At 49.1% G+C, this 23,732-nt stretch overlaps 1 protein-coding gene across 7 annotated transcripts in view; it reads right to left on the bottom strand.

The window, feature by feature from the left end:
• fra (neogenin protein frazzled) overlaps positions 1-23,732 on the bottom strand; it is a 353,324-nt gene that overhangs the window by 183,053 nt on the left and 146,539 nt on the right. The gene's annotated exons all lie outside the window — the stretch shown is intronic.

The following is a 23,732-nucleotide window of genomic DNA, read 5'->3' as shown; positions in this document are numbered from 1 at the left end:
ACTCTTAGAAATTCGTACGTAAAAATCCCCGTGGAAAGCCGGAATTCCTGTTCATTATTTAGGAAGTAAGTAACGTTCTGTCTCGTAAAGTTCTGGGCTCGTATTCACAAGAAGCAAAAATCACTTACGAGCGAAAAGCCTTGCGAATTCGGGTCCTGCGATTTAAAACAAGTGTCACAAGCCCACCTCAGTCATCGCGCTGCACAGCTCCCTGCCGGCCGAAATCATTTTAAAAGCACTGGAAGTTGCCGTTGTGGCCTGTTCGCAAGGAATGCAAACGTCACCAAAGGCACATGTGTAAAGGCATGCGAAAAGATAAATGTCCCCCGTTCACAAAAAGCTCTTACCCTAGAATTGTTCGTGAGAGCGAATTCAAGCCAATCCTTGGCAATCCAGCCAGTCAATGGCAAATCGCACTTAAGAATGAAAATCTTTGTGAATGCGGGCCAAGGAGCATTCAAGGCGCGCTACAAACGGAGGGCGAATTTCCGCGGGTCGCACGCAGTCCTCGTATTTGAGAGGAGTCAGTAGCAATAAAGGTCAATTCACTCACGTTATCAATAAGGTAATATTTGAGATGCACTTTCACAAGGCCGAAGACACTCCAAAATTATTTAAAATAACCTCCTCCAATAGGTGTTTACTCGTCTACAACATACGTTGCGGCATCAGGAGCTTCCAAAGGCAATCTCGCGCTTGATTGATTGATTGATTGATTGATTGATTGATTGATTGATTGATTGATTGATTGATTGATTGATTGATTGATTGATTGATTGATTGATTGATTGATTGATTGATTGATTTGGGTGGAGAGCCTAGCAGAGAGGACAGAGGTATACACAACAAAGCAACTAGTTAAGAACTATCCATAGGATTCGAAAAGGGGCGTTGCTTTCGACGCCGTGGAATGGCTGCCAAATTACGTAACATGTGCTTGTCTGAGCCAATCAGAAAGGATGCCATGACGCCCACTGAAGCCAATAACAGAAGGCGAAATGACGTAATTCCCGAGAACGTGGCCTCTGATTCGCTAATGGTCGGTACAACCTTCCGAAAGCCGCACCATTCCAGCAAGACGAAGTACAGTGGCGATTAGAGAGAGAGAAATAAAGAGGAAGAGCTCTCGACTACACCAACGCAGCTACCTCATTCTTCAGGCATTAGGCAAAACGCGTCTCTAAAGAAAGGAAGCCACAAGAATGAAGGTAGAAAAAGAGGATATCCAACTGGCAGCACCATTTTCTACCAGGAGATGTTGGCCGGTACATACAATGTATCTTTCGGCACGTACCCTCAGCCAGCAGTGCGCCATTTCACGAAATGGGCTGTCGATAAGGGCTGATATATGCTGCAATGGAAATGACCATCGCGTTGTGTATAGAAAGAAAAAAAAAGCTTTACAAGGTCGTAATAAATGGCACACTTATCACAGTGTATAAGCCCTTTCTTTCAGTCCGGCGACGCATCCCAAACGAGCATAAGGGTCCGCTAAATTCTGATTCAAGCTCTTCCTCAGGAAAAATAAAAGAGAAATCCGCAAGCTTCGTGTTTTTCGCGCCAGATACCGGATCGAAGCGAAGGAATTCGGCACGAGAACAAAATAAAGAAGAAAGATAAAGAAAACAAGGCGGAGAGAAAATAAGATGACGGATCGGACGGCGCGCGTTTTTCTCTTCCCCGGCACGTCCTCCACTTCGTGATTTAATCGCAGTCGTCGAGAAGAAATCCGAGTCTTCGCTTCTTAGCTCGAAGCGATTTCTTCCCGGAATGAAGAAGAAGTCACGTGTCAAGAAAAAAGAACGAAATGTGCGGAAAGGGTGAAACGCTCCAACGAAGAAAGCCAGCTTCCGACTTCGCACACGACGGCAGTATAGCTCTGGGCACGGCTAGTGTGTGTGTATGCAGCGAAGTGACAGCAAACCGAATCCCCCTCCCTCCCTCCCTCTCCGTTTTTTTTTTCTTCTCTTTCTCCATCGAACACACACCCTTGCGCGCTGTTGCTACTGACGCTACGATGAGATTTTCTCTTCCGTGCACCGGGTCCTACACAGTGTGCCCGGAACTGACGGCTCGAAAGGCCGAAATCAGTTATGGAGAGAGAGAGAGAGAGAGAGAGAGAGAGCTCACAGCGTTGCGGGCAACCAACACATATTCTCTCTCTCTCTCGGGCACACACACACGCACAAACAGTCTCTCCTCTCATCCCGTACGGAGGCGCCCGCGGCTATTCCCAAAGCCGGGCCATTTGAGGAAGAACGCGTCTCTCTTCTCGGGGCAGCCGGCATCCTGTCGCTTTTATCCCCGGACGTCGGAAACGCAGCTGCGCACATGCTCTCCGCACACCGTTTGTTTTACCTTCGCGCATCCGTGCGTCGACTCGCTTGTAGCGACCAGCACAGCGTGCAGTGCCAGTCGTTGATCGGCTTCCCTTCGTCTCCGCTCTGCGGCGCTGCCTCGAGGCGGCCGCCCTTGATCTAGCGGGCGCCCGCAGAATGATGTGCCGTACTTGTCCGCGCATTTCGCTTGCAGAGGAGCGACGTTTGCGGAGCGCGCTTCCGTGTTTACAAAGCCTTTCGTGGAACAAAGGGAAATGTGGGACGCGTGGCAGCTGCTACATCAATCTCGAGAGTGCGGTAACGTTATCGGCAGTCCGGGAAAATCCACGTTGCGTAGGATACTTACTTGTGAAACTTGAAGGTATATCGAAGCAACGCAGCTAAGCATGCCAATATCGATTTGTCTTCTGAACGAAACGATGACAACCGATTATGCGGGGTATACAGCGGCGCCTCTGCGCTCATCTTCAAAATGCGCGGCGCTGTTCATATCAGGGGTGTATACGTAGCGGTGAGAATGAAAGATTCGTTCGCGAGACAATGAACGCGAGCGTATTTCGCGAGCAGTCGGAGAATTACACCTCGACCATTCTGACGAGCGTACTTATATGTAGCCAGCACTCAATCATTCAAGTCGATTCACGTTACCCATTCACAAGCTGTTGCTCTTCTTTCAAAGCACGTGAAACGAGCTCGAGGGATGTCTCTTAAGAGTTTCATCATCAGCGCGTCTTTGCAGGGTACACGCCGGTCGAGCCAAATGTTGTAGAACTGCAGGGTTCACGCAAAAAAAAGGGGGAAAAAAATGGCTAGCCGACCCAATTTCTGGGCGTACATGCTTACAGCGCTATCATGGTGATTAATTGATTTAGTCCGGCGTATTACGCGTAGCGAGCGCAAATCGTTGTGAGACTACATTGATTAGCTTTAGTGTCTGAGGCCGGTCGAATTAGCTTATCTCCCGCCGTAATTTCGAGGGCCTTCATGGTCGGTTATGCTAGCGTTTGTAGCGCTTAACACGCCCCGGCCCACACGGGGGACTTGCGAAGGCGTGGTTGAAATATCGGCCTATATAGGAAAGAGCGAGTGAGGCGCTGCAACATAACTACAATATAGTTTGTCTTTTTTCTCCCAGTGTACGATGACGCACCAGTCGTGCCAAGTCTGCGTTACAGGGTGTGTAAAGGCACGCCGAGGTAATGCACAGTGCGATGGGGTTTATACAGAGCGCCGCCATAACGCCACCGGAAGGCTGCAGCGCTCCCGTGCCTACATTCTTGTTGGCACGCTCCAAACGGTTGCAGAAAGATAAGTGAAAGGGCAGAGCAGTGGCTCCTCGATTATTACTATTGTTATTGTTATTTTACGAAGGGAAGAGTATCGCGGGCGCTGAAGACAATGCAGAAAAAAAAGAACAGATAAGGAGAGAGCGAGAGGGAAAAAACAAACAGGCTTTCTCGAAAAACCGGAAAGGCGATGCGCCAGATTAGGACGCTGGCGGGGCAAGATCGTTTCCTCGGATGACCGTAAATAACGGAAAGGCCACGGGCGATCAGAGGTGTTGACGGCAAAACACCGCTGGCCTCCAAGAAAGCACGCACGGCGGTCGAGACACAGCGACCGCAACACCAACGAAGCCTCAAATGAAGAAAACGTGTAAAAAAAAAGAGGGGGGTGCATTAGATAAGTAAGAGTGTGAAGAGCAGAAATAGAGAGCGCTGCGGCACAAAGGCGGACACCGCGCCCGCAGAAGGAACAAAGAAGGCAGAAAAGGGAAGGAATGGGGGGAGGGGGTTAACAAAAGCGAGAAAAAAAGGAGTTGGGGAGAAGGAATGCTAACGAAAGAAGGAGGAAATGGCCCAAGTCTCCTTGGTGGCGGCGAAAGCGGCGCGTCGCGCGGACGATTAATCCTGGGCAGCCCCTTTTATGTGCTGCCATTCTGCGCCGGCGCCTTCAAAGGGAGGCGGGGCGGAAGAGTTCAAATGGAAGTGCCGAAGTATTGCGCGGGCGCATTGCCGGGGAAACGAGGACGAAAGGCACAGACGAAAGGATAAGGGGGGAATTACAGATCGAGAGAAATGGGCTTATGAATTTATGAATCCGGAGGTTCGAAAGGCACACCGACGCGCGGGAAACGAGAGAAAGTGGGCGAGGGCGGCATACCGGGGAAAGAAAGACCGAAAAGGGGAAAGGGGGAGGGGGGTCACATTAATACCGCGCCGCTCGAATGACGCTAACGGAACCGCGACCGAACGGGGGTGCCCGAGGACACAAAAGGAAGGAAGACGCGTGCCGACCAAAATGAAAGTACTAAATCGAATTAAAAGCGCCGAGAAGCTCGAACGAGATTGACAGATAAGGAGCGATCGAAAGTGAAAGTGTTTTGAAAGAATGGGGAAACAGAAAGAGATTGGAGGAAAATGAAGAAAACGGACGCCCGGTTGCCGTTCTGTCATTATCGCCTCGTCGCAAACCAGGCTAGAGATAGAAGGGGAAACAGAAAAAAAAACAAGACACAAAGGATGGGAGGGTGCTGGGCCTTTGCACTGCGAGTGTCCGGCGAGCATCGACCAGAAAAGAAGACGAAAACAACGGGGCAACACAATGGGAAGGGCGCCCAAGGCGCTGAAAGAGCCGATGCGTCGGCGGCCGCGTTTATAGGAACAGTTCGTAACACTTCCTCGCCGCCTCCCGCCATCGCTGCGCGTTTAACGACCTTCGCCGCAGGGGTGGCACGCAGAAAGCGGTGCAGCAGCAGCAGCCGCCGCGAAAGGCGATGATGACGGCGGCATCGGGGGGAGCGTCGACCGACCGTGACAGCGCCGCGACCTCCTCCGTTCCTCGGGAGCAGCGGCGGGGGGGGGGGGGGGGGGGGGGGGCAGCATGCTATGCCCGACAAATGGTCACGGAAATCACCCGCCAGCGAGGCTGGCTCTGACTGGTCCGGGGCGTAAATCTTCCCCGAGACCACTGCCGTGCGTCTCGCTGTTGTAGCACAGAGAGGAGAGTATACATTGCGGAGAATGCAGTGTGTGTACAGGTCGATTCCATCTGCGAGCCACCGCGCGTTCTTTGGGGCGCGCGACCGGCCGCCCTCTCATCACTCCTCGCGAAGTTCGGCGACGAAGTAATCGTGTTCCTTCCGCCGAGCCGTGTAGAGGCGATGTGGTGATTTTCTTTTTTTGGCGGGACTCTCTTGTGCGCACTGCACAGACACACTGTTCTCGCGCTGAGACCGTCAAAGTGAATGGCGGGTTCGAGTCATTTGGCGTACCTCATAACTTGAAGCCTTCTGGTTGAAAAGCTTGCAGAAAGAAGACGTCACTTTGCAGGCAACCGCTTGTCTCCGCTGTCAGCCGAAGTGCTAGTCCACAAACAGCACACTAGGGGAAAGAAAATACTCGAGCCATTACATTCTGCAGCAGTCGGACGACCCAAAATACAAGCGCCGCGTATGTGTATTTCGTGTGCCTTTTTGCGTCCTCACTTGTATCCGCTACAATAGTACTCCAAGATGCCATACCAGCAAGCCCGCGTCGCAACGCTAAATACAAACGCGCCTAGTAGCTGGCCATTCTGATGAGGAATGAATAAGCGTTCGTTAATGCAACGCCCAACCATAGGCGGCACCCTAAAGTTGATTCACGACAAGACGATTCGGGTGGCAGTTGAAGTAGCATGCCAAGGTCAACTGAATATAATCTGTGGAGTTGGTAAATGCGGGCGAATTCCAATGCGGGAGTGTATTGCTACACGCAAGTGAGCAAAATTGGTATGGGCTGCAATTTATAAACGCGGACAAAGTAAGGCACACGGATACACAAACGGGAGCGTTTCCGTTTGTGTATCCGCATGCCTTCCTGTGTCCTTGTTTACAAAGCCCAACCCATACCTGTATATGGAATTCCAACTCGCCCCAAAAACAGCACTCTTGAGTAAAATTGCTGCGCTGCGTCAGTTCTCCACAACGGTATTGGTAAGCACTATATAAGGTAAAAAAGATGGAGCCGAGCCTGCAATTTCATCTGCCCTCTTTGCCGGCAATTCCGCAGTGGCTCGTCAGCCACTTAAGTACAATACCATGGCCAATTCTCGAAAGATTTCTCGAAAGACAAAGGCCGAGCGAAACCGACGGAACGTTGCCCCTCAGGGCGACCGACCGCGGGAGTAACACGCGTTGGAGTTGAGTAGAGACCACCCGCTGAGAAGACGTGAGGGCCCGCGTCACGGCGCCATTTAGTCATGGTGTCGTACTGCAGGCGACTACATGAAGTTGTCTCTCTCTCTCTCGAAAGTCTAATTTCATATACAATCTGCTCGTGAGTGCCATGACGCAAGCCAAACTGTAGCGTTTGTCGCGCGGCCTTGGAACCACAAAATATTGCCCATCGATTATGCGGCTGCTAAATCGCATAGTCAACGACACCTTGAAGAGCCGCAAGTTACGCTGCCGTCGACGTCATAACATGCGACCCGCATGCGGCCAACAGCGGGGCGGTACGTAGCACGTTATCCGAAGACAATCACCGGCCTCCGGCGAGCTCCACAGCAGACATTTCGAGCAGCAATCGCTATCGGTAACAGCCCCGTTTCGTTCAGCGTCGGAGTGGCGAATTCGAAAGAAACTACCGCGCACACCTTCAAGGGGAAGAATAGTCATTCGTGCCTGTCACTCAGCGCAGGTCAACTACCAAGCGCGGATATAATAATAATAATAATAATAATAATAATAATAATAATAATAATAATAATAATAATAATAATAATAATAATAATAATAATAAGAAGAAGAAGAAGAAGAAGAAGAAGAAGAAGAAGAAGAAGAACTGCGAATTCACAAATAAAACTGCCCAAGCGATTCCATCAACTCGCAATTCAATGGTACGGAGGGACTGAGTGGTCGCGTCGCGCACCGTCTCGGCGTGCCCATCTCTCCGGGGTTCTCGCGATGATGCGCGAAGACGACGCGAAGCCGAAGAGAGGCGCAGTTAACTCTCTCGGCTCGCCGCTGCTATGAATGCGCGCTGCCCAGGCCGCTCGTTATTCACAAAATGCTGGGAACGGGGAAGAAAACCCTACAGAGAGAGAGGGGGAGGGAGGGAGAGAGAGAGGGCCCGCGGTGGTACACAGCACGGCCCACCGCGGTCCCCGAGACCGTGGCCGCCAGCCACAAAAGGGCTCCGACATCGCGCGGCGAGCCCAGCGCGCGCGGGGGTGTGTGTATGTGTTTGCGTGCACTCCCGAGACTGCTCTCTGCAGCCAGTCGCGCACATATATCGCCGGCAGCGCGCGAACCGCGGCTGAATTAATCATTCCGACGTTATATTTCTCACACGTTCGCCGCCCCCCCCCCCCCCTTCCCCTTTGTTCCTTTATTCCGTTTCTCCTCTTGGTTTGCGCTGCCTTCGCCGCTATATACGTCGTGTTATCGCTGTTGTCTCCGAGACCCAGTGCGGCGACGCAAGTGTTGATGTGCTCCTGCACGTCGCTTTGTGAACAGTTGTGTTTCGTTCGCTGTAAAGCAAGATGCGAAAACTATAATGCGCTTTGTGACCTAGCTGTGCTTGAGAAAGGCTATACTTAATTGCACTGTAAAAAAAAAAGAAATTAGAGTAAACGACGGGAAATATCTTGACAGCTCTATTTCCAAAGGCATTTGACCGTCAAAATGACGTCATTGTGTAAGTTCTATAGAACACCCCGACGTACTTGGTATTTGGTAGCCAATAGAATAGCGTTATTAGCACGAGCAAGCTTTCCTTTCATCTTTTTTTTTTTCATGCGATATTCGTGGGTCTCTTCCGTCGTTCACGGCGACAGAAACAAACGCCTTGTCGGAATGACACCGATGGCTTAAGAAAGGTGATAAAAACATGACCATTAATGTGACTGCTGGCCTTTACAGTGTACTTTAAATACTTCACTCACTTACGTTAGTTTTCTCTTTCTTTCTTTCTTTCTTTCTTTCTTTCTTTCTTTCTTTCTTCCTTTCTTTCTTTCTTTCTTTCTTTCTTTCTTTCTTTCTTTCTTTCTTTCTTTCTTTCTTTCTATGCTGTGCCTTGCCTGATGCATTCGCGGTTGTCCGTCTTCGTCTCCTGTCTGCCGCTCCTTTGCGCAGATCTTTAGTTGCGCAAGGTATAAATCGAGCTTAACCATAACCGAGACGTAAACCTCTCACAAAACTGTTCACGGTAAAAACATCTGGACCCGTATACATATACAAGACCTATTTCATGTCAGTGCCGTCCACGAGAGGCCATCACGGTGGTCTCATCACCAAGCTTACCGCCGTCATCAGTGACGGGGCATTCGAACGACGGAGAATGAGGAACGCTTGCATACGTCAGAAAATTACGGCAACGGGAACTTTTAGCTGCACCGTATTCTGTTAATAACTGCGAACGATGCTTTTAGTAAAGAATGACGTACATGACGTGCTTGCATAAAATACGCTCACAAATGCAAGCACGTCAAATCGTCAGTGTCATTCGACAAGGTATTTCGTTTAGCCCACCAGCTCTTCAGCCCACCAGCTCTTCAGCCGTGCATGCCTTGGGGTGACTTACGCATTCTCAATAAACGAGAAGAAAGGGTTTTACCGAGGGGCCCGATTTTTATTAGTCATATCATGAGAAACCAACAAACACTGACAGAAAAAATCCCACAACCTTCGCATGCGAAGGTTGTGGGATCGTTCCCCACTTGCGGCAAGTTGTTTTTTTCATCCACTTTCACTTCAATTAATTTATCGTTTCTTTATTTCATTTATTATGCACAAGCGATTTCCCCTATGTTGTCCTTGGTGTCAGTGTCTCTTGGCTTCTCATGATATGAGGCATTCGCAAGCGATTCCTACACTCAAAACGCTTTCAAAGAGCAGGCGTCGGCTATTTACGACAGCATGACGCAGTATTGCTCGTGCATGCAAGTTGCTATCGTACAGCGAAGAAATACAAAATTTCCGGTACGGAACACACATTAATAAAGGACGCCGACAAATTACAAACATAATTTTTACGAACAACTCAACGAAAACGTTCGCGAACTCCAACCCGAAATTTCTGACAGCCACGAACTTACGTAATAGCCATGCTTTACCAAAAGGCCGTTATTATGTTGTATTCATATATTTTTTTTAACTTTAGTGCACGCGTATAATTATGCAAGGCAAACTATAGCCCAGCAGTAAGTCCTTCCAGCTTTACCTGTACCATACCTACAACGTCCTTCGCCTCGTTTTGTGCTGTTTAACAAGATGTAACACCTTTTTGTCCGGCCTCATACCTTATACTTCAATACCTATATATAACCTCAGACAAGCATGTAATTTGTTATCTATGGCACGCATCCAATGACATCAAATTGTGACAAGCCGGAAATTGAGAACAGCGTCCGATATATCTACCCACTGACAGTACGGAATACTACGTGTGGAAGATTCTCGCCGTATACAAGGCCCCGCACTCACTAAAGAAGCTCTTACGCAGGAACTCTTCGTAAGAGAAAATTCCAACCGATCTTGATTATTGTTAGGGAAGGCAACCGACCAGTGGCAAAATCCACTTACGATAGGAAATCTTTGCGAATTCGACCCGCTAGCTATCACCCAGTCAAAACGTTTCTTTGCGCCGCACGCTCTTCAACTTTGTTTCGAAGGACAACAATAAAGCGCGCCCTACAGCAGCATATATATATATATATATATATATATATATATATATATATATATATATATATATATATATATATATATATATATATATATATATATATATATATATATATATATATATATATATATATATATATATATACGTCTCCGTTACTTCGACTGCAAAAACCGAGAGATGTCACGCACCGCTGAGTCCAAGCTGCTCGTATACAGACGTCCTCTTCCAAAACTGAGCAGTCCATCCACTCATCCACTGGAGCGTATACCCTCTTTCAAAGCACAACCGAATCAAGCTGATTGATGTGTGCGCCACTCATCGCGTCCCGCAGATGACCGCGCAAATAACGCGCTGCGAGCCCGTGTTTCTTCCTTTTTTTCTTTTTCCCCTCTACCTCACTGTCTCACTTTTTCATTCTGGTAAGCTGTCACTCATCACTCACAGCCGAGGCCGGCAAACGGCATCCCAGACATGGATGCCAGAGCATCGATCGCTTAAATCTAATAACACCCACGGTGGGGCCATGCTCGCACGAGTACACTCGTTCCACCCATCGGGAGTTTGGCGACGAAGACAGAAGTGCAACCTCCCCTCCCCCTCCCACACCCCCCTGCCACCCCCCAACCCCTTGGTGCAGCCCACTACATAATAATACCGTACACTAGCACAAAGTCGAGACTCTGAAGATAGACGTTCAATGTATGAGCTTTGAGGCGCAGCGAGCACAGAGACCGATAACACGCGGATATCGCGACGAAGAACACTGAAAACGCAAGAGTGATTACAGATACCGTACGAATGCGTTGTGAAACCGAGAAAATGGTAAAAAGTACACAAGTAAGATGTCCACAAGTATGAACACTTTGCCCCTTAGACCCCCATTGTCATATTAAACACATTTCAAATGAACATTATAAATAAATAAATAAAAAGAAGGAAATAAGAAAAGGAGAGAAACAGATAGAGTTGAAGGGGAGAAGGACAAAAAGAAGCAAACTCTCCCGCGCTTTCATTGTGGCGCCTTTCCAAATTTTTGCCGACTCGTGGACCCGCCGTCAGCGCCATACGCGACTTCAGAAGGGCGAGAGTTGTCGATCGGTCAATCTACGAATGACGTCAGTTGCGCTACGCCTACCGATGCGCGTATGCCAAAAACGACTGAATAAAGCTATAGAAAAATGAGAACGTATCAGAAGGAAAGCGGACTACACGAGGCGCTGGTTAATGCCAGCTAAATACATATTGGGAAATTTCGGTATATAGCATAAGCACACGCTAACTGCTCCTGAAATGCGCCGAGGAAAAAGAAAGGAAGAGCGAGAAAGAGAACACAAAATATATTTGCTTCATAAAAATTTTTTCCCATTTGTGCCTTTAAGTCTGTCTCGTCAAATCGGGAGGGGGGGGGGGTGATTTAATGAAGTAGCTATATCAGCGTCCGCCGACCTCGTTAAGTCAGGGTTTAATTATATATCTGCTCACACTTAACGAGCTCCAGAAATTAACGCAAGAACTCACCTGCGCTCAACAAAACCGATGAATAGGCATGAATTTTGACTATGCTGTAATTTCGGAGTTGCGCATCGCGGTTCACGGTCTCGTCAAGGTTACTCTCACTGGTTGACGTCCCTCTATGGCGAGCCTAAAATTAGCCGCTAACTCACTTTTAGTCGTGCTTTGGCGTTCAGAGCACGTGGCAGCTTGCGCTAATGAAGTCTGATCGTTGAACCACAGTCCCCTCTACCCCCCACCCTCCACAAAAAAAAAGAAGAAAAGAAACAAAGACGAAATAAAAAAAAAATGGCTGTGGCTTAGGTAAGGTTAAGCCCAGGATGCGAAGCATACTATAGCCTTTATTTTAGTTGTTGAACCACTGTTTATTCTGGTGAACTGCTGTTGCTTGGCTATATTTGGTTCGGCTAGACGAAGAAACAACTCATGCATTACTGCTTCGCCTTCAAGAGTGGAACGCGACAGCGTTCCCGTCGACCCGCCAAGGGGTGTAAGACAATGGGCTACAGGGCAGCGACTACGCGCCCCGCATTGGACGCGGTGAGCGTCGAGCAAAGCAGCGTTCGGCGCGGCAACGAAATGTGCGCCTGAGCAAGAGACGCACGCCTTAGAAACAGCTCGTTTCTAAGGCAACACCGCATTCACTAGAGGCGCTTTTGTACCGCTTTGAAGCATCGTACTCGTGGCTCAGTGGTAGCGTCTCCGTCCCACACTCCGGAGACCCTGGTTCGATTCCCACCCAGCCCGTCTTGCAAGAGTTGAGCCAAAGCCACTTCTCCTCTGTCGTGACGTCACGGTGTCACGTGGTTTCAAGGCGACACCGCCGCGCCTGAGGAGCTGGGTTGAGCTCTCGTAATATGCTTCGCATAAAAAGAAGATTGCGTAGATAATGCGGACAATTATTGTCCATGTAAGCGAATAGGCGAACGCTTCTAGAAAACTATTCATTTTATTAAATAAATGATACCCTTAAAGCGCTATATTCTCTGCAGCGAGTACATTTAGGTAGCGTTTTCGTTATTCGGTAGAGAACAGAGCCGCAAACCGGTAACCGCAAACTGCAAGAACGGCAGTTCAGCCGGCATGGGAAATGGCGGGCACGCATATACTCGTGATTCCGCTTAAGCTTCGTCCTTTTGGCTTCATGTGACGGCTTTGTGACATTGCGAAATTCATTATTTTCGACAATATATTGCGTTGTAAGCGCAAGTATTCTAAATGAGTAAGCCAGTGAGCATAGACCAATCGCCTATAGCTGTGTTTAGAAAAGAAAAAATACGAGTGCTCAAAAATGCGGAAATATAACGTCGCAAGGAAGTTTGCAAGCCACAAGCTCGAATATCAGACGAATCCACGAACTATGACCACCCATTCCCCATGGTAGTGCTACGATCGCAGCGCCAGAGATCTCTCTAGTGGTAGCCTTTTTTTGTGTGTGTGTGCGTGTGTGGAAGCATTTGTGCGTTATTGAACACGTGCAGTCGCAGATGTAACAAGTTACAGAACGTTTTCCCAGACACCCACGCCGTGGTGGCGCAGTGGCTGTGGCGTCCTCCTTGCAGAGCTAGCACTAGGTCACGGGTTCGATTCATTGCCGCGGCGGTCTCATTTCAGCGGTGACAAAATGAAAAAAAAAAGCCACTCGTGCACCTAGCCTTACGCGTACGGTACAAATAATCCCAGGTGGTCAAATTTAACCCGGGCTCCTTAAACTACGACGTCTCTAATAACCCGCTGTGCAGCTGTGCACTTTCGGGACAATAAATCCCCCACAGTTCAGTTCCAACTTTCGCTAGTTGAGCCCATTCATTAGTGACGCCTAAAATTCACCTGCTAAGTCACCTTTCGTCGTGCAGCTTTGTCGCCCAGCTTCACGCGCCTGCTCGCCATATAAGCGTCTCCGCCCACCGTTGAACATGAGTATAGTCACAGATGTAACAAGTTCCGCGATGTTTTCCCGAGCAAACGAGACCGCGCAGTGAAGCCAAGTATATACGAAGCTGCTAACAGTGCCTACACGGGCGGCTGGATAATCAGAGCGAGAATTTTGAATCCTTAGTGAAAAAAAAAGAGAGAAGAGAGAAGACGTGGCACGCGCTTGTTTGTGCACGCGCGCACTGATGTTCGCCAAAAATGCCGCGGGCAGAAAGGCGCCGGCAGCGCCGAGGCCTCGTCGCGCGCGGCGCTCGGGACCATTAAGACGCACTCAAGATAACTGCGAGGGCGAAGGGAAAAACGGGACATCACCGGCGCGCGCCCCTGATTAGAAGGCTTCCCCGCGAAACCCGTCGCCTGAAGAGCGCCACCGCCGCCAAGCATCACGGGCATGCTTGCATCGCGGAGATGAGTGGCACGAAGACGCACCCGCATCTTGACGACGTAGCCGATTTTTTTTTTAGGAAGTAAAATAAATAACGATGCGTGGTAGGATACGGGGGAGGAATCAGTGCGGCTCAACTTCAGAAAACGTGCCCGGGCCATGTCGGGCGGGACCCGGCAAGAACGCGACGCGCGAGAGATTCCGCACGCGGCATCGGCTTGGTCACGGTTATATAGTTCCGTGCAGCGCGCGATATACGAGTTGCGCCACCACGACGTGAAAGGAACGGGCCCCCTTTTCCTTCCCGGTCCTGTCAACTTCAGGCACGAACGTTAGGGCTACACCCGCACGTGACACTGCAGCACAAGACTGACCTCGCTGTGAGGAGCGTATAGGGAGTACTAAAAATTTTGGCCCAATCCGGCAAAGTGACGACACATTTCGTTCAAAAGCTTGCATCCACGTGCGACGGTTGTGCGGACAGAGTGTCCCTCTGCGCCCGAGTCTTGAAGCTCCTGATGGCGGCCTCCAAGTCTGTTGGAGAATATGCGAGTCAACTTACCTACTTGAACACAACCGAGCGCCTCTGAACTCATCACTACCGCCTGAGCGGTGTTCTAAGTCGTCTGTGATGCTCAATGAGCTTTTATTCTCACCCCCGTAGCCTCCTCTAACGCAGTGTTCATGCTTGGAAAATAACTCCGGGTAGGACGTCTAGTGTTTACGGCATAGATACGGGGGATAGATAGGTTGCTCTGGGACCTGGAAAGCTTTGTTCCGAAACTCATATTCTTCCTTCTATACCCTATACTCCTTTCTGCACCCTCCCCCTCCTTTGAATCCCACCTCCACTGCTGACCGCCATTCGGGTGCCAGCAGATGCAGCTAGGCATTTACACTGCAATCAGCAACTATTTCCCTTATTTCCTTCATTTTATGTAAAATAAACAGCCGATGACTGCTACCACTCCTGATAAAGGCAACGACGTATATAATGGCACACACAACAAACCAGACTCGCTGTATTACCTCGGAAATTAAGCTGCAATATATTGGTAGGTTTGCCATGCTGATCAGTTGCTTGATAAGCAACGTGAGTTTTCGACTAGTTACGTTATTTTGGTCAGTGTTACTCTCGAGAAACCAACCAGAGGAGCCCATGTAAAACCATGTTACTTCTTTCTTTTTGGTGCGCCCAGCGATGTTTCGTTAAGAACTCAACGTCCGGAGTCGAAAAGCCCGACGAGAGCGGGACTCTGAGGACTGGACGTCGCCGCGGGCGGCAAGGCGTCGCACTCCTGGCGAGGCGCCGCGGGTCCGACGCCCCACGCCATGAGCCCGATGTGAACCAGCGCGCGCTTTTCGAGAACTCGCGCCCGCATCGATCGAAAGAAGCTGCACCCTGCCTTCGCGAACGAAGGGATCGCTGCGCGCGGCGGTAGCCTCTCGCTGTACGGCGAAGTCAGCAGCTGTACTCTAAGAGCTGCAGGGACAAATGGAAGAGAAGAACCGTATATACAGTACAGCTGCTTGTTGCGCAAGTTGGTAAACGTACTCGGAAAGCGTTCTGGCATAAAGATACAGAGACAAAATAAACAGTTAAAGTCAGCGCACTGTGGTGTCTAGAACATCTTCCTCTCGTACAAGTCTGCTCGCGTTAAAACCACTTTCCAAGAGGAGAAGAGGAAAGACTAAAAACCGGAATTGATGAAAAAGAAGAGGAAGCCCGTAAAGAGGGTAAGGCGGGACCGAGATAGTTGAGCGAATGCTTGGAAAGCTGTGCAGGTCCAGCGTATTCTCGATCGTTCTTACAGAGGCGTCTCCACAGGACCACCAAGAAGAGCCTACACACAGCACTGCCAGACTCATGTAGAAGTCGCGGGTGCACGCTCAGTGGTCGCTGAAACACGTTTATCATTTGTGGAGCTTGCCAAACCTCCCCTGCTGAACACTAAACAAGAGACAAGTTCACAGGAAGATGGAGGCGTGAAGTGAACAACACTGGTCGGACAAGGAATATGTCGCTAAAGCAGACGTTTCGGCAAGGCGACTTGTATTCGCCAGGGACTGAAGCAAAGTGTGTCCCCTGACGTAACGCTGGCTCCAGCGACAATTCCTGTTCGGTCACTCCTAAACACGTACTAGTCAACACCGTATTTCATATGCCTAGAGAGCAACTTGTGTGCAGTCATCTTGCCAAACGGGAACAGCTCCCGTTTACTACTTAAAATGCAACTGCGACGTTTTTATTGTAGTAGCGCAATTATATGGACACTCCAGGTGCATTTCTGCCGTCGCCGTCGCCGTGGGATTCTGCATAAAGTCCAAGGGCGATAAAACCATCGCCGCGCGCCGTATGCAGTACGTGCGAGTGAAAGCGTGTGAGGGTGAGCCAGCGAACGCAGTTCAATTTCGCGTGCGCGAGCGAGGAACGCGGCCTGGATGCGTGCTGCCCTCTCCTGTCGCGCGCGAGGCGGAGGGGTCAGGCGGTCAGGCGAGGAAGGAGGGGCCTTCTTCTCCGGCAGCTGCTAGGGTGCCTCTTTGTACTCCTTGCCCGCCGCTCCGTACAGAGCGGAGACAACCGCGGCGTCTACTACGGCGTTGGCCATGCGAATCACGGACACCGTGGCAGACGCCTTTGGCGGACACCGTAGGGACGCGTTGCCGGCGCTCATGTGTCTTGAAAGCGATCTGCGACGTAGCCAACGTGCGCGCCCGCGCGCGCCTAATCTTCAAAGCGATTTGCGATGCCTGCAGAGTACGCGTAGTGCCGGTAGCTTTGTATATGACGTGCTTTCGACGTTTCGTTCGTGTTGAAGCGAGATATGCACGAAAGTCACTTCGATCGCTCCTACTGCTGCGATTCCTAACTCCAGCGTTTTGACAGACAGCTTCTGTTGTCATCGAGCGAGATATGTTCATGTTTACCTGTGCGCGTGTGACACCGTGCTAGTTAATTTAGTTAGAACACGTTGACGGGCTAGTTGGTTTGAATCAATGATAGAATGTGTAAGCGCGACTGAACAAGGACGTAGAAAGAAGCAGACACACAAAGACAGCGCTGTCTCTGTGTGACTCTTTCTACCAACGTCCTCATGCAGTCACACTTATACATTCTATCACTGTTAATTTAGCTAGTAAGCGAATGTTTACAAGTTTCTCTACTATCCTTACTTCGTACAGCTATCCACTGATTTGCTATCACAATCTGTGTTTCGCCTTTGGGGCGAAACTACGAATTTTTTAAACCATGTTAGGATATTCTCATTTTCAAATGGCATGGACAGTCCTGTCACTGGTAGGATGATTCAATTTGCTTAGAAACGCATCAATAATTTTAGGTAAACACTAAACGAGGCACTGAAACCGAAACTGGTAGCTGCTTCGTGTGACGCCACGATGAGTAGATAACGCCAGATCCTGTACTACTGTAACGTAAACACGCAGAACGCGTGCGAAACTCGTGGTACACGTGGGTACTAACGCCAAAAATGCGAAGCTGACCATGTCTTCTGATGACACGGGCAGCTTTTCCAGCTCTTTCGAACTTGAAAGCAGCGATTTCAGTTACGATATGAGCACTGAAGTATCGCCATTTGCTGTTGATCCGCCGCCGCCGCCGCCGCGCGAGGTAGCTGACGTGCACAAGCTCAACGCATTGTGCTGCGGCTATCAGTTATCAGTTACCGGTTATCACGTCTGTCAGAACGGTGATCGTCGGCCCTCATCTCGTAGAAAAAGGAGTCAACTTCGGCATTTCTGAGCGAAGAGGCGGTGTAGTCTATGACGTCACAAACACAGGGTAGTTCAGTAAAAAGTCATACGTTTGTGGGCATAAGTCGGGAACGCGCAACCAATCTTTAAAATTCATTTTCAGGAAAACTAAATCATTTGCAGCCATATCGTTTGGCACAGATAATCGGAGTGCAAAAGAGAACGAATATTGAAAATTTTATTGAGGACAGTGGACGTCGAAAAATCGCAGGAGTTGCCCTTTAACGTGCACGGGCTTTCACACGACAAACAACTATACCGTTCGATAACTATACATACTAATACAGCATGCACATGTACGGTATAGTATGATACAATGCGCAAGCGCAATTCCCTCCTTCAGCTTCTGCAGAGATTTTTCGCACTGGGCGAGGACAAAAACATATCAATCAAACATGCCGTCCATAAATCAATTAAATGATAATTCGGCAATACATGCTTAGGAGACGTTGATACTTCGTTATCTTGTTCCAAACTCCCATAGCGTGGCCGCAACAGTTAGTGATGACTCAGACATTACTCATGGACCCTTCAAGACGACGGAAAACAGGAGAATATAGCGTGATATTCACCCAATTTATTTTTTTAAAAAAGGCAGCTGAACAGCCAGAAAACGGCTATAAAGGAACGTATCGTACTTATTGCACAGTCGCATTCACCTTCTTGCCGGGGAAGTCGCTGCCCGACATAACGTGACAGCTCAAATTCTTACGAGGTGTTAAAACTAAATAGAAAAACCTGCCACCACATTCGAATGCCGGTCAAGTGAAAGCAATGGACCAACAGAATTGTGAGACAGTCAGACGAATGCGTTCCCCCAATGCGATGCAGTGAACAGCGTTGACTAGAAATAGATGGAATCACTGCTCTGCCCAGGATGACGACTCCTCTCGAAAATGGCTCTGGTAACATGCCGGCGCATTGCACAAGGCGCGAATGCAAACTAATGTTGCCCCACTGCGGCTTCACCGCACAGAAACGACAAAGTGAATAAGTATTACTTGAAGCAGCTTCACGTGACGCAATGGGAACACGGCCAGTCCATTAGTGTGTGTACATACCGCAGAAGCACAAGAATTCTGCGATCCCCCGGGTGCACACGCGGTACTTGACGTGTGGCTCTATAGTGGAAGTGCATTTACTGGGCTTCCACCCTTCTCCGGGGAATGCATTATTCCCTGAACATTCTCTTCTCATTTCTCTTTTCTTCTTCCAGGCGCATGTATCTTCCGCTCCGCTTGTCGTTTTCGAACAGGATAGCGGTGCAAGATAAAGTATACTTTTCTAGCGCCATATCTCTGTGCTGTTCTCACTCACGGCGTTTAAACTATGCTTGACGCTTTGATCACGGTAAATACTGAATTTCGCACGGTGCACTTCATTCAACAGTCGATTTTTCATGAACACTAACCTGGCAAGTCAAGTATGCGTGAGAGAGAAAAAAAATCAGTCACTTGAGTAGCCTTACGTGATTTGAAAGCGAAAGCATGATGGTTTCTCTTAAGTTATCACCATAAGTTAAAATTTTACCTTAATCCACTTTAATCCACCTTAATGCACCTTGCTCTAATTTGTATAAACATTATTCCACCTTAATCCACGCTGATGATTTTTCCTGCCACTCGTTGCGGACAGCACCGGCTTTTCTGCCTCATGGGACATATAATGCTTTCGCATTAAAAATTCAAGTTAAATTCTGGGGTTTCACGTGCGAACGCCACTGTATCATTATGAAGCACGCCATAGTGAGGCACTTTGGACACACGTCCCCCAGTACAGGGTAGCCAACCGGAGATAATCTCTGGTTAACCTCCCTGTCTTCCCTTTGCCTTTCTCTCTCTCTCTCTCTCTTGGACACACACACACAAGACACGCACGCACGCACGCACGCACGCACGCACGCACGCATAGATAGATAGATAGATAGATAGATAGATAGATAGATAGATAGATAGATAGATAGATAGATAGATAGATAGATAGATAGATAGATAGATAGATAGATAGATAGATAGATAGATAGATAGATAGATAGATAGATAGATAGATAGATAGATAGATAGATAGATAGATAGATAGATAGATAGATAGATAGATAGATAGATAGATAGATACGCACACACATTATGTACACAAGCGAATTCGGGAACAACACAAGGGGGAGAGAGAAAAGCCTTGAGCGCCTTGGTCACATATTCTCCACACGCTTCGAAATCCGCAGCCTGAGGCCGACACAAGATCGCCAAGCCCAGAGGACGCAAAAGCACCCGCCGGAACAAAAAGCATCTGGGGGACAAAAGCCTCTCAGCGCATTTTGCGCACGCCCATAGGCGAGCGAGAAATAAGCCGGCAAGGCTCGCAGCCCGACGCGGAGAACAGCGCCGGTGCGTCACCGGCGAGTGAAATCCGCTTTGACGAGTCACGTTTCTAACCGGAGGGCACGAAGCGCCGCGCGGCGGACTTTTCCTCTCAACACTGGGACGCTGCAGCAAAGACCGCTTGCCGCGGTAAGCGCGAAGGGCAGGGCACAAGCGAGTTCGCCGGGATGAGATTTGAACTCGGAAGGAGAGGAGAGCGGGAGGGGTTAGCGAGTCGCGAACTCGCCGAGACCTTCGCTAGTGTCAGTTTTTTCTCTGCGTCACCAACATAGCGTCATCATGCGCGAATAAAAGAACATTACTGAGAGAAAAAAAGGAAATGTAAGAGCAGTACATAAACACAATGCAGCCGTACACAACACACCGTGCAGCGCTGTTTTCTGTGTTCGTTTCGTTTTATGGCTGTTTTATAGTGATATAGATGTTAGCGGTTCTTCGTTGAGTGTGTGTGATAACGGATTTCGAAGTATAGCTTCTAGTACTTGGGGGCTGTCCTGGCGCAGTTCTCGAAAACTGCCAGGTTCAGTCCAAGATTCCATTAGAATGCAACTAAGTTCTTTTTTCTTTTTCACTGTGAAACGATTAGGTAGGGCCCAGCATACGTCAACAAGATCCATGACGGCACGGAAAGTGATTGTGGAAACTGCACGGTGGTGTCGCCACCCATCTATCGCTTGCGAGTCCTTTACAGTTTGTCAAGCCTCTTCTCGAGGTAAGAACGGTCGTTTTGCTGTTTCAGAATCGTAATTTCTATAATACAGCTAAACTTATCATTCGTCCTTACTGATCCCCCCTTTAAAAGCTCGTCCGCTCCCTCCACCTTTCCTCGTGAATTCGTTGAATTCGTTGTAGAAAGCCGCGACGTCAGTATAACGGTCCTACCTGGTACAGCTACACAATGCCCCCCGGTGCCCTCCAGGTCAGCATCAAGTGCTGCGAGTGTGATCGATGCAACTGCACAACGCAACTCCCGGTGCAGAGGGGGCGGCACGTGCTGCTTTTTTGTCCCAGCGAGCGCTATCGATTTGGCGGGCGCCCGTGCGTACTGTACGCGCGGTCCCGAAGAGCGGCCGCGGAAATTGAAAGCGCGCGAGAAATCGCACTCCAGCTTGCTTGCTCCCTTGATGGCACTGACTTGAAGTAAAAAGAAAGAAAAAGGAAGAAACGAGAGAGAGAAATGGCGGGCATAAAGAAAACTGATTTTCTCGTTTACCGCCGGCACGGTAGAGAATTCGCGATGCGCTGTTTCCATCCGCAGAGCCAAGGAAAAGAAGGAAACGCTCGCCTTTTGTAGTGAGGGGGAAGGATAACGCAGCCCCGCTATGTGTTGGAGAAAGTGCTATATTAGATATATCTCAGGACGGAGTGAGTCTTGAGAGCGCACACGGCTGACTGCAGCGCAAATACTGCGACGTGTACAGTGTATAGTGTTGCGATATAACCCGAACGACGCAGCGCATGCAGGAGGACAAGGTTCGTTACCGCCCTCTCAAAGGGGAACTGGCTAACCACAGCGGTAACCCAAAGTGGCGGCACACGAAAACGCTAAACCGATAACGCCGAACAATTCGCAGTACTGGGATCGGGAATGAATAAATGAAAAAAAAAATTGAATGCTCGCCACGATATGGCGCTCTTATATGGGCGAGATAGCAATCCCGCGGCAGTCCGCTTCGCCGCGCAGGCCTAATAAGTGCTACCATAGGCGGCATTGGCACTGCATAACAGCTGGGAGCAGCGGGGGAAGTCTTCGGCAGACAATGAATTTTCTAGTTGAAAGTCAGCGCATGTGTTGTGTGTCCACGTCTCCTTTCTTTTTCTTAGTTTTCTTTACCCTGTTGCTTATTTTCCATGGACACATGCCAACTCGCCCAGTCTTCCATCCTCTTCGTCGTAACTGCGAGCCGTTTATCTCCCTTCGCTTGAAGGTAGAAACGCAGATTGGCGAAATCTAAGGGCTGCGGGTAGTGACGGCTTGTGCCAGTCGCTTTTACGAACTGGAAACAAGCGCTTGAGCCAATTGGAGCCGCCTTGGTGCGAACGTGGAATTCGATATATACAGCAAGGTGCGTGATAAGATTACGAGGATCGGTGCTATTGCGTAGACACCGAGCGAGCCGAGGTGACCCGGCGATTCGACAAAACAGGTTAACATTGATTGATTGATTGATTGATTGATTGATTTATTGATTGATTGATTGATTGATTGATTGATTGCAAATGTTGCAAGAAACAGAATATGTCGCTGGCTTCTCCTGAACATTAAATTGTTAGCTAAACGAACGAAGCACGTTCACAGCCAAGCCTGGGACCAGCCACTTGCCATTCAAAATAAATAATAATAATAATAATAATAAATAAATCACAATAAATTAATGTGGATCGCATTCTTCATAGCCTTTATAGACTGCAGAAAAGAAAAGCGTTCTAGTGTTCATAGGCACTCCGCAGACAGTCACATTAAGCTGGAAATAAAGAGTTCTGCAAGACCACACGAAAAAAAAAAACGATGCCTCATCAATATCAAATACATGTTACTGTTACGTTTGTGTCGCCTAAACGATTATAAATTGAGGTGTAGGGCAAGAGGGCGCGCAGGACGACAGAGGAAACAGACACAACGATTACGCCGTTCTATACACGCTGTATACGAACGTATACAGCATACGTCCGTAGGTGATTATGCGGTCCTGAGGGCAGCCCAGCCGTCTTTCGTGGTTTATTCCTTTGTGCTTCGTTGCTCTTCTGCTCTTGCGGGGGCGCGCAACGCATACTTTCCATCTTTATTCAGACAACCATGTGCATTGTTGCCTAGGGGACAAACTTAACGGCTCGGAAAACTTGATGTATACTGCCCGCCCCTCTTCGAAGACTTTTCCCGTTTACGCGCAGCTATGCGTACATTGACTGAATTGGTACGAAGGTCAGTAAATGTGCAACGGTAATGCGCCAATGTGGAGCTGTCGTGTCATACTTGGAACTCGTCAATGTGGCGCTGACGATTTGCTGGCACTGCCGCTATAAGTCCCGGCTGAAACTACAATGGAAATACAGTGCATACGGGTAAACAAAGCTGCCAGTGCCACCATGTGCAAGATCTGCTATATACATAGTCTGGCGCATCCACCACTGCCTCCAAAATCGGGCGGCGCGCGCAGCCCAATTTCGAAGATCGTGCTTCCACACTGGTCAAAGAAACATTTTTTTTCTTGCGTTTTGTGTCCTTACACAGTGTACCACATTGCGCAATGCGTTCCCAGCGCCGTAGCCGGACCTTACGCGCACGTCAGAAACAAACCAACAAACACAAGTTAAAAAGCTTTTCCTTGTTTCTTCTAACAAAACGAGTGTGTGTGTGTGTGTGTGTGTGTGTGTGTGTGAGAGAGAGAGAGAGAGTGAGTGAGTGAGTGAGTGAGTGAGTGAGTGAGTGAGTGAGTGAGTGAGTGAGTGAGTGAGTGAGTGAGTGAGTGAGTGAGTGAGTGAGCGAGCGAGCGAGTGAGTGAGTGAGTGAGTGAGTGAGTGAGCGGAGCGAGTGAGTGAGTGAGTGAGTGAGTGAGTGAGTGAGTGAGTGAGTGAGTGAGTGAGTGAGTGAGTGAGTGAGTGAGTGAGTGAGTGAGTGAGTGAGTGAGTGTGAGTGAGTGTGTGTGTGTGTGTGGGTGAGTCTGTGCGTGCGTGCGTGTGTGTTTGTGTGTGTGTGTGTGTGTGTGTGTGCGAGTGTGTGTAGAGAGAGAGAGAGAGA

The sequence above is a fragment of the Dermacentor albipictus genome, chromosome 4 (genome assembly GCF_038994185.2).
Source record: "Dermacentor albipictus isolate Rhodes 1998 colony chromosome 4, USDA_Dalb.pri_finalv2, whole genome shotgun sequence".
Classification (NCBI taxonomy): Eukaryota; Metazoa; Arthropoda; class Arachnida; order Ixodida; family Ixodidae; genus Dermacentor; species Dermacentor albipictus.
This window is presented reverse-complemented; position numbering and strand designations above follow the sequence as displayed.